This window comes from Lissotriton helveticus, chromosome 11 (genome assembly GCF_964261635.1).
Source record: "Lissotriton helveticus chromosome 11, aLisHel1.1, whole genome shotgun sequence".
In the NCBI taxonomy this organism is placed as follows: Eukaryota; Metazoa; Chordata; class Amphibia; order Caudata; family Salamandridae; genus Lissotriton; species Lissotriton helveticus.
The window spans coordinates 619,225,669-619,238,352 of NC_136072.1; positions in this window are offsets into that span (position 1 = coordinate 619,225,669).

Genomic DNA, 12,684 nt, shown 5'->3' on the forward strand with positions numbered 1-12,684 from the left:
TCTAACCCCACCAGAACATATCCAGTTCCGGCGAGGCCCCCAACATATGCCCGTTTGAAGCAAGTTTTAAAAACATTACAGGTAAGAACGGCAATAGATTAGTCACACCAAAGTGCCAAATGCCCAGTAACAGAAAGGAATAAAAAAAACCTTCATTTTTTCTAACTAGATACCGTGTTTTTAAGAAAAAGAAATCTGAAGACAAAAGAACACCATCAGAGGAGTCTTAATAAGACATAGAGGTATTAAAACGACCATATTACCTTTAGGTAGAATAGCTGTCTATACTCTCCTTTACCTAAGGACTTGCCATATATATATATGTCTGTTTACCTCCAGGCCATAACAGCCAGTGATTACATAGAATAAACCTGGAAGATTCCAAGTGGTGTATACTACCCAATCCAGGTGAGGTAGCGGTGTTATTATTTTATTCTTACTACACCCCCCATGGTAAAATCGCCCCAATAATGATTCCCACATATGGAAGATGTTTGAAGGAAACATAGGGCTATATTAAATCTCGAATGTGAGAGTGTGATCAATTGAAATATAGAGACACACATGTTTGCTGTAATAATTAAATAAGTTGGTCCCAAATTACGAACTAACTGCAGACACCAGTCATCTAAATTTGTACCCAATGAACTAGTGTTCCCTGATATTTGCTGAAACACAGAAATTGTGATCACTATGAATGTGAATACTCACCCAGGGTGAATAGACTTTGATATGATTTTATTTTACCCCCCACACAGGGAGAGTGAAGTCCCCTGTAGTATGGAAAACCCCTGCTAAGAAGTCCTGAAGAAGGTGCCACATTATCGAGTGTCTCGCACCGAAACGCGTCGACGCATTCCCATATGAGAATCCACTTTAAGCTCAAACACACTGGATGTACATATATTCTTGTCACGTGTGTGTATGTGTGTACATGTCATCTGTAGCCAGTGGATCGAGCAATCTATAGTGGTAATAATATCTGAGTGCCACCGTTTTAATAGGGGTCCTTTTCTTTATGTTATGTATTGTCTTTGGTAACATGATTTAGATGTCTGTGATATATAATGTATTTACATGTCTCATTACTTCATATTGTTTACTGTTACTGTAGAGATTAACTTTTACTTTTCAGGGAAAGTTCCTTTGAAATTTTAAATGTGTGTATTTTTAATGTGAATGATCTTTTAATTTTAATAAAAACTTAGATTGTTAACGAATATTTTTTCTTTGTGGGAATCATTATATAAATTCCGTCCTGTCATACAGTGATCTAGGATAACCTGTAATTCCGGGTACCATGGTTAACTGTATTGGTATAGATATTACGGTCCAGTAAATACATCCCAGGGATCCCTTTTCGACTGTTTAACTTTGCAATAAGGCCTTTTTCTGCACCTCTGTTTGTTCTTTCTGTATATCTATTGCTTCTTTCTGCACTTTTCTTCATCTTTCTGGACTTCTATTGCCTCTTTCTGCATTTTTGTTGCTTTTTTATGCACATTTCTTCCTCTTTCTTCACATGTCCTACCTCTGTAGGCATAGTTAGAAGTTAGCTTTTAAAAAACCTTAGAAATTAACTGAAAAACCATATGTTTCAGGGACGTTATAATTGGAAATTATCATTTAAAAAATTGTTGAAATGCACTGAAAAAAACATAGGTTTCAGGGACATTAAAGTTAGAAATTATCATTTAAAAAACCTTTGCAATTCACTGAAATAACCATAGGTTTCAGGGACGTTATAGTTAGTTGGACATTTAACTCGTACTAAACCAGAGAAATTCGGCTGTTATAGTTAGTTGAGCTAACTATAACTTGCGCCTCTGCAATGCACTGCTGATGAAGTCACATATTACATTCATGACATGGTCAGTGACATCACTGATGACATCACTGACGACAATGACTTTCATGTATCTGTTTTGCAGGCCAGCACATACATAAAAGGCATTGTCATTTACAATGCCAATAGTTCAAACTCTCGTAAATGTGAGACCTATTGCATCGCAAATTCTCGTTTGTTAAAAGGGTTTATAATATAATCTTTTTTACAACAATCTTTATTGTGTTTTCTGAGCAGGGTACATCCCATCATTAGGCCTTGCTCTTGATAACTATGACATGAAGAAACCACAAATATATGAAAACACTCAAATTAATATACAGAGGTTGGATATTTCTCCAATACAGCAACTTCATGAAGGAGGATAAAAGCCAGGAGCAGCAGACATAAAAAATAAGAAAATATTTCATAAATCCCCTACATCTAAGAGAGAGCCAATATAAGAGCAGCCTGGTCCAGCAACACTCATTCTCCACAATGCTGGTCACTACTTTAATATAGTCACATACACAGTAATAGAAATGTGAACTGGAGAGAGAGAGAATGAGAAAAGAGAGGGACGTTTAGACTACTCAGCATTTGTATTCATCAACTTGGGGGATTCCAGGAAAGAAGAGGCTGCTTCCACTTGACTGAACATTAAAGTCTTCTAGTAAAGTACTGGGCTCCACTAAGGAGGGAAGATGAAGTTGGCTGGAGCCTCATAGTGAATTCATATTTCACCTAGCTCCTTTGTGCAACAAAGTTCTCCTATATTTGGTTAGCGGGTTCCACCCTTCCAAGCCTTGCCAATAAAGCCTTAAATTAGGTTACGTTTTGACTACCTTGCATCAATGTTGTCTACCTTTAGATAAAGACCCTTACGTAAAGCCATCAAAACTTCCTTACATTTTGAAAGCACAGTCACATTGCAATCTACAGCACACTCCTTCATGGTAACCTTGTCTTTCATTTGTTTTTTAGGGGGAAGAAGTCTGTCATTTCAGTGGAGTCTGCTGCATTGTAGACTGACATAACTTGCGAGCTCAAGGAAACACTCATCAGTGGCATCCCCATTATCTCCCTGGTATATCTCTGTGGTCCATCATGCACTATTAGAGGCAGTGCTCATTTTCACCCGCTCACCTTGCTACCCATGGAATGTCTGTGCTACGTAAAGCAGACAGGATAATTGGTCTATAATGTATGGCACTTCAAAACATAGAAAGTCTGTAACAAGGTTGACGTCCCTCACCTACTCAGGTGTGGTTTTAACACTGCCATGTTCAGCTTGACACCCATGTAATTATTAGGGTCCAGGTAGGATCACATCACCACCAAAGCGCTGCTTACGTCCATCAAACAGCTCTTGTACCCTTTATAGATGCACTTCAATGGCCAAAGGAGTCCAACTTCTCCAGACTGAGGGCCTCCATGGTCAATATTTTTTTTTTTAATGAGGAGCAGTGTCTCTTTCTCCACCATGAAACTGCACACTAGTCTGAAGAGACAGAGTTTGGAAAGAAATATCTGTAGTAGAGCTCACCACATAGTAATATAGTATCTAGGAAATATGGAAATTGCAATAGTAGGCAACACTTCTAAGCTGAATAACAGAACATCAAACAATTGGCTTAATAAAGCTACCCCACAGATAAATAATTACATTACATTTCAAGTATGAATGCAAACAAAGCAATTGAAATTTGGGAAAAGAGTGTGTTTAAACATGAGGCCTCTGAGCTCCGATATTACTCTATTGTTGAGAATAGCAATAGCGATATGCAGAAAGAAATATGTGAGAATTTGCTTTGGCACATATGTCTACACAAATGGGCAGTACAAAGGACCTAGTTAAGAGCCCTTCCAGAAAATATTACAGCTGTAGGAACTAAAAACAGTATGAAGTAAATCAGGAGACCCATGACATCAATAAAGCTGCTGGAGGTGTTAACTTTCTTAGCAGGGAAAAAAGTGTATTTGTGATGCCTTTAGAAAAAGTAAGTGTGGAGAATGAAGGGAGAATATCACAATCAACTTATTTACCAATCACAATGGTAGGCCAGTCAAGGATGACATTTCAAACTAATATCAGCAGAAGGTGAACTCTGATATTCATTGAAGACCACATGTTGAAAATTTCAAACAAATGGAAAACAAAATGTAGTTGTGTTGAATCTGGTGGAGACCACTCTTCTGGCGCTCACTCGGATTTAAAGTTACAGACTGCTATTCAAAGACCATAGAGTCTTTAGAACAAGATCGAGGAGAACAATTGAATGAAGATTTTATATAACTTACTTTTTTCACTGCCAAAGTTGGTTCTATCAGCTCTTTGTAGGGTTCAAAAAATGAATGATGGGATCTATGTCAGAGGATCTAAACCTTATATGACAAAGCATGATTAATTCATGCCAGCTTCCTATACAATTAAAATAAATTGCAAAAGTCAAGTGAGCAATATTTTTTCTAAAAACTGTGCCCAATGCATTTATAAAGAAGATATCATTTTAATCATAATCTGGATAATAGCCTGGTTATTTCATTTGATCCATATTGCTGCAGCTCCAGGTCAAAAATATGTCAACATTGTGTCTAATTTGACATGGAAGTAAGGTAGTTTTCTTCATTATGAGGTGCTTGAACGGCCAAGTTTTAGAAGGGGTGGGAAAAGGAGAAAGATACTCCCATCCATGGTTTTGGATGTGTACTAACATTGTAGGGCTCCAACTATTAAAACCAAAGTTGTACACAGAAAATAATACAGGTAAATGTAAAAAGTATTAAGGCAATCTATCCCAGATAATTGTTTGATGTATATGTCTTGATATAACTTGGTATTGCATAAATTTAAAAATGTGTTCCTAGAACTTGATATGGGCTCAGAAACAGATCTAAAGTGAGGACTTCCGATGTGGCATAGGTATATTAAAGCCAATACATAATATTGCAGTGGAGAATGGGTTTAAATTTAGTTTGGTCTCTGACAACTGCTTTTCATCTCATTTGTGTGAACATTGTTTACTGATATTAAGACTTGATCAAAAATGTAATTTGAAGAGAAGGTGCACAGCAACTAGTTCTAAGGAGAAATGGTTATTGGCCCAGAGTGCAGTAACGACCACATGTTTTACAGTGGACTTATGTTGTTGCTCTACTGGTGATTAAGTATGGAGCTAATAACTTTGACCACCACTTATTCAGCTTATAAACCGAGTCAAATAAGTCAAAAGGAGGTGAATTGAAAGATCGCTCTTAGGTTCTTAAAACGAGATGCCCTGAATTATTGGATAGAGATACAAAGGCCAGAATTAATCATGGCAGCCAGCACCTCCACCTATATTTACAGGAATCACAAGTTAAAGTCCCCTAATTGGGGAATAACCTGTTGGATCCTTACCTACTAGGACCATTTCCACTGAATTTCTGTAGTTCCTGGAACCTTTCATCTCATATTTGTCTCCTGCATCCAGGACATGGTGAGGCTGAGCTGGGGCACAGGTGTTTGCTGTACAGGGGCTGGTCGTGGAAGGTATTGGCAGGAAGGGAAGTCTCTGGTGCCACATGTGTGATCATACAGGGTGCTGTGGGAAATGCATCACTTCCTGTGCCCAGGACAGTGTGTCCCCTCCATGACCAGTCCTATCTTAGTGCATTTTTCCACCTGGTAAAATTTTGCATGTAGGTATTACAGATGCAAAAACACTAGGCTGCTCTGATTTGGCTGGGGAAGTATACACCCAGGAGACGATATTCTAACTGACCCATAATGAGAGCCATACATGATCAGTTAATGCATTGCTGGAGAGTACTGCACTCTGAAATGTGTACCCCTTCAATGGCAGGACAATAAACAAGGAACTGCAATATCTTGCAGCAATTTAATATTGTTTGTACATAGAACATACAAAGTTACTAGGTTTATGCCATGTGATAATATCTAAAAGAGGTAGAGCTAGGGAATATTTTTCAAGAGAGAAAGATGGGTAAATGAAAGAACATTGACATAGGTATTATTAGCACTAGGGAACTACATGTTTTTGTGTATAATTTGTATACTACTAATATGTAAACTAAAATGATCTACTATAAAATATTCTTTATAGAATGATATTATCTAGAGTGTGAAAAGTATAATTCATTAATAAACAGCAATGTCTTCTCATGTAACATACAATTTTTAGTTTCAGTACAGATTGATGAAAAATGTCATGATTTGTCATGATTTTTACCCTTAAAGTTATATTTATCATCATGTGAGAATAATAAAACTATTCAATAGTGTAGTGTGGAATTTGAGTCCCTTTTAGAGATGTTCTGAATCAAATTGAAAAAATTTAGTAAATATTTATATATTGTTTGTAATACATTACAAAGATCTTAAGATGTTTATTAAAACAAAAGAGATATTAATCCAATGCAGTAATTGCTACTTTATTTGTGGGAGTATTTCTGGTATAACATAACTAAAATCAGAGGCAGCCTTTTAGTAGGGATTGAACATTTTGGTCCAGAATTACAAAGACTGATATACACAAGTATATTTACATAAGTGTATCTTTACTCTGTAATTTGGGTGTAACTTTCTACTTTTGTGCTATTTACGATTTCTGAGTAGAGATTCACACCTATGCGCAGGTTTTCATGTCTATAGACAAATGAGAGGTTAAAGCCGAGGGCTGGGCCTCCAAAAAATGAATTTATGAGTGTATTGTGACTAGCAGTACATCTTCACGTCATTTTAGAAATCTCCACTTGGGTAGAGCTATGTCTATGAATGAGTTGATGGAAATGTAAGAATGGCTATTATTTCAAAAATATATAAAAGAGGTACTTTGTTGTATATTATATATTTAAAATATTTATTATCAACCCGCAAAGATGAAATAAAAAGTTACAGCATATTAACTAATAAAATTAATGCATATTAAATAGTACAATGATTCAAAACTCAGCCTCACCTACATTTCTATTTGTTTGTATTATTAAGTTGTTAGAAATTGTGTTTCTGGTTGGCAGAGGTATGCACCCTGCCCAAGCAGGAACTACAATACTGGTCAGATTAAGTCATGAATGAACCTGTACTCATCCTCTGGCAGCTTGGCACAGAGCAGTCAGGCTTAACTTAAGAGGCAATGTGTAACTTATTTGTGAAACACCTCAAACTGTAAAACAGTGCAAACAGCACACAAAAAGATAAAAGATATCACACCTGGTTAGAAAAATAGACTATAATCTAATGAACAAAACACAACCAAAACAACAATCATCCAATATGTAGACCTGGAGTTATGAATTTTTAAAGACTACTTGGAAATGTAGTGCCTAAAAACATGAAGCACCAACTGGCGCTACCTAGTTGCGCTAGACCATGCCAAATAGAAACGTTCAGGCTGACCGCAATGGAGCATGGGTCAGATACTAGGACCAGTCTTGACAAGCTAAAATAGTTTCTTTTTTCAGGTGATCTCAATGTCGAGGATGAGATGCGAGGAGAAGAGGAAGCGATGCAGTGTTGTCAATCCCTTCAGATGTAGGTGATGTGTTGGTTCCAAACCACACAAGTCAGAGATGCTTTGTCATTGAACCCCAAGATGTAGGCAATGCATCATTATCGAGCCAAGCATGTTGAGGATGCATTGAGAACTGGAGGCGATGTGCCTAAGCAGTAGGCAATGAAATGTCTTCGGTACTTGTGGCAGTGGTGATTTGTCATCGTCGAGGGAGATGTACTGATTCCAAGCAGCGAAATGGCGTTGATGTGTTGGTTTATGCTGGAGCAGCACTTTATACCCACTTCCAGGGGCCCATGACTGGACTGACACCAGTTGGCAGGGCAAGACTCACAGATGGCAGAATCCAGGTGCTGTAGCAGGGTTGTTGGATGGCTTTGATGTCCCTGAGACTTCAAAGAAGTAGGCACGCAGAGAAGCCCTTGGAATCACTCTGGGTTAAAGTGGTGTACGTCCAGTTCTTCTCAACCTGGGAAAGAGGGGAGCAGGCAGCAGGCAAGTCAGCACAGCTGAAAAGCAGTTCTTCCAGAGCAGCAGTCCAGTAGAGTGGCAGTCCTTAAGCAGCACAACAGTCTTCTTCCTAGCAGAGTATTCTCAGGTCCAGAAGTGTACTGAAGAGTGGGTCTGACAGCCCTATTTCAACACCCTGATGCCCTACTCCCAGATTTATGGAAAGATACTTTGAAGTTTTGGGAGGTTCATGTCTCCCCTGCACTGGCTCCAAGCTGGATGCACTGACAATACAGGGTATTTAGGCTTGTTGTAAGGAGACAGGGCACAGCCTATTACGGTGCAAAGAGGGCTGTGTTCAGTTTTGGCCTCCCCCATCCAAGCCAGTTACAATTGAAGATCAGCCAATCCCACTAGTGTGTGACTGCCTGGAGGGAATTCACAAAGTCTAACTGTCAGTTACACCCAATCATGTGACCTAAGACAAAGGGCTGAGGGCAGGAAAATTCCAATTTCAAAAATACCATTTTCAAACTTGTAACAATACATTTGAATTTACCATCTTTGCAGGTCATAGATACGAAACATGACATATCTAGTTCTTCTCAATTAGGAATTTCAGCTTATTAAATGCAATTAGGAGTTTCCAATGTTATCCTATGGGAGGGGAAGGCCTCACTGTAGTGAAAAACAAATTTGGGAGTTTTTTACTATCAGGACATGTAAAATTTAAAAGTACATGTCCTGCCTTTTAATAATACAGGGCACTGCCCTTAGGGCTACCTATGGCTTACCTTAGGGATGGCTTATATGTAATAAAAGGAGAGCTTAAGGCTTGGCAAGGGGGTTTAAATGTTATGTCGACATTGCAGAGTGATGCTGCATTCAGGCTGCAACAAGAGACTTGGATAAGTTTTAGAGTGCTACATAGGTGGGTTGCACTACCAGTGCTGCAGGCCCACTAGTAGCATTCAATTTACAGGCCCTGGGTACATATAGAGCACTTTACTAGGGACTTATAGTAAATAAATATGCCACTGTAAAATAAATCAGTGGCACCATGCTTAGGGAAGTAAGCACATGCACTTTAGCACTGGCTTGCAGTGGTAAAGCGCCCAGATTACTAAAACCAACAAAAACAGTTCATCAAAAAGTGAGTCAAACAGGCAAAGAGTGTATTGAAAGACCACCCTAAGGCTGACAAGTCTAACATAAGTAAACTTAGTTAATCATTATAAATGTAATTATTATAAACAACATGTAAACATTTCATGTCTTTATCCTTAGAATAATCAAGGTTTATATGTATTTACCAATTGAAATGTATAACTATATACATCTATCTACCTTTATACATCTGCCTATTACAGTATACATGTATCTTTCTAGCAGCTCAGGCCATTCATTTATTAAACGTGTTTTGGTGTTCCAGTCTCTTTTTTTAGTTTAAAGTGGTAATCCTGCCTCTAAACTTGGTCCCCTTCACATTTACTACTAAATTGTGTAACCCAGGTATGCAAAGATCTCTCCTAATAGTACGAATCTCTGTCCAGAAAGATAAGAGCAGCAGCAGTCTCTGTTCATAGATTTCTGAATTGCATTTTGTAGTAGGTGAGTGGTACTACTGTAGTAATAATGTATATATTACAAGATGTAATTTGTGACCCAGGCCCATTTTGTGTTTTGGAATAAATTGCTAAGATTCTGGGAGGTTGGGAAGAACACAATGTACGTACTGTGTCTCTGGACTCCAAGCTAGGCGTCTACATTGGTTTCACAGGCTCACATGTCCATGGTTGTGTAAAACTGGATAATTGCCCAGCAACTCATGTGGTGCATCGACTGGAAAGGCAGTTGGAGGACTGAGCGTAACAACAAAGGAGGAATCACAAAGTTTTTATTCTTGCTCTTGTTTTTGGCATCCCATTTTAAATATTGCGTAATGCAATTTGGGTTGTGCAATGACCGGGCCGTATTTCAATGCTTTATGGAGTTAATATTTTTACCGAAATTTGGAATCAGCTTGTAGTAAATTTTCTAAAAGGTATTTTGAGCTGTTCTGAGATTTCTGTGGGACATGAAGAACAAATGCTGCTGGAGTCTTGAAAGCACCAAACTCATCATTTGTCTTGCAAGCCTGAAAAGTGTAAATTTAAAAAGTAAGAGATCAAGTATTTTGAATTTAAATTGAATCCTTCTGTTCTTTCCATGAATCCATAGACGTTTTCAACTATTTTAGAATAGCCTCCACCCACTAATGATAAAGAAACTTAAAGCTTTCTAGGAATTGCAAATTTTCCACATTGCATTTCTCAGGAAATGGCAGGTGGGAAGGGTGGCAACTGAAGCTGAGACCTTGGACAGCAGGAGAAAAATCAAACCTGAGGGTTCTCTATGTACCTAATTGATGACATGTGTTGGAAAAAAGGACAAAGGACAAGTTTTATAAATGACCCTTTCCAAGATGAAGGTCTGTCCATAAATTATTTTCTGAAGATCCCATTTCAAGATGTAGTTGTTTTTAATATCAGTTCCTGTTCATGAATCATATATATGGAAGCATTGATAAGTGATGGATGCACTGCCATTCAATTCAATTCAATTCAATTCAATGAAAACTTTATTCGGGTATCAAGGTATCCATAAAAGTGCAAATGCATAAAAAGAAAAAATAATGATCACTGAGCATTAAAAGAAGCATCATAGATTCACATAATATATGCAAATTCATAGATCAAGCATAGTCTGTCTGGCTCGGACAGCTGTACGCAAAAAAGTGCCAGCGCGAAATATGAGTTCATCCTCATCCATAGTTAATATCATTAGATATGCATTTTCCAAGCTAATAGGCTTAAGTTTTTTAAAATACGGAGTTAAAAACCATTTAATATATTTCCTGTAAAATTTACAAAAGAATAAGAAATGCAACGCAGATTGACCACTCAAGCCATCACACGGACATGGCAAAGAGTCAAGTTCTTTCTGATGGCCAAGGGGGAAACAAAGTCCAAATTTAATTGAACCTGCCCTAGGGCGAAATAAAAATCCTCGCACCCAGTGGCTCATCGGAAGTATCAAATAATAAGGCATGGGCGAAGTTAAAAAATCATAAGCCAGATATGTTTCTTATTTCATTTTTGTGTGGGAGGTTATTTGCGATGTACTTAGTAAAAACACTCCCATAATTAATGCTGCAGAGACTGTTATACACACCAGAGAGCCAGGGAATATTCAAACATTTATCACAGTTCAAACAGTCAATAATAATGTCTCTGATTAGTGATGCCGCTGGGTTCTTCCTAATAGAAAGCCAGAAAAGGGCAGGGCGAGCACGAACGAAGTCTTCGATGAAATTCAAGTTTAGCTCCTTATGGCAAACATATTGTGTGGTAGAGATAGGAACACAGAGCATCTTCCTGAGAAATCTATTCTCTTACAATTGGATGGGTTCACTCTTAGCCACACCCCAGACCTCCGCGCCATAATTGGCAACGGGGGTACACTGGGCTTTGTAAATTTTAAAATTAGCAGATAAAGTACCAGTGTGTTTGGAGCGGGGTAGGCTAAAAATTGAGTTGATGGCCTTTGAGAACCTACCCCTGGAGTGAGCAATATGCTCAGTCCAGGAGTTGTTCGCAGCAAAGACCACCCCTAAATAAAGAAAGCAGTTAGTGGACCACAATTTGTCTACGCCTACCAAGATACTACCTAACTGTCGTTTGTTGGGGCCACAAGACATAATAAAGGATTTCTTAAAGTTGGTTTTAGGTCGAGAGACTCCATATAGTCGACAAATCCCTTCACCAGAATGCGTAAGGCATTCGGGGTGCGGCCCATAAGGACCGCATTGTCTGCGTAAAGCAGAACGGGGAGGGAATTGCCCATGATTTTCGGGACATCGTGGGAAAGAGGGGTAAGGGTTTTATGGAGACCATTATTATAAATAATAAAAAGAAGGGGGGCTAAAACACATCCTTGTCTAACACCTCTTTGGACTTTAATAATATTTGTCACTTCGCCACCCTGACCAATCCTGACACAAGCATTAAGATCTTTGTGCAGGTGAGCCAAGAAGTGCACAAGGGGCTCGTCTTAGCCATAATTGAAGAGAGCTGTCCAGAGTTTCGATCTATTAACAAAATCGAACGCAGAGGACACGTCCATGAAAGCGAGGTATACTGGTGATCTGCGAGCAATATTATATTTCCCCAAAATTACGTTTAAGTTGAGACACTGCTCAATGGTTCCAACCCTATTGCGGAAACCTAATTGGCAGCGTTCCAGAATGCCACTGTCCTCAGTCCAGCACAGAATCTTATTATATAAGATCCTGCCAAGAACTTTCAACGTATTATCGATGAGGGAGATGGGCCTGTAACAGCTAGGTTGAGAACGATCTCCCTTCTGAAAAATAGGAACGGTGATACTTGTTGACCAAGTGCAAGGAAGGGGAGCAATGGTAAGATTATTAAAAACATTTAAAAGAAGCGGAGCCCAGACATCTAGATTTAATTTAAAGATATCAATGGGTAGACCATCAGGGCCCGGTGCCTTATTCCCCACGCTCTGGTTAATGCCATCTTCTACCTCAGATAGAGTTATATCAACCCTTGGTGGGTGGCAGAAGGGCGGTGGGGCCGGCTCCGAATGAGGCGCCTCATAGATGGCATTAAAATGGTTCACCCATGCTTCACCTGTGATAGTGCAACTGATCGGGGTCATGAGCTGACCAGAGGAGCGTAGATCTTTAACAGCTGACCAAAAAGTGTTTCCCTTCTTTAAATCTGCAGCTCTGGCCAGTGGGGTTCAGCGGCCTTCTAGAATCTCTAATTTCCTTTTATTTACAGTGGCTTTATACCTGCATCTCGCTTCTCTTACTTTAATGGGGCAGGTTGG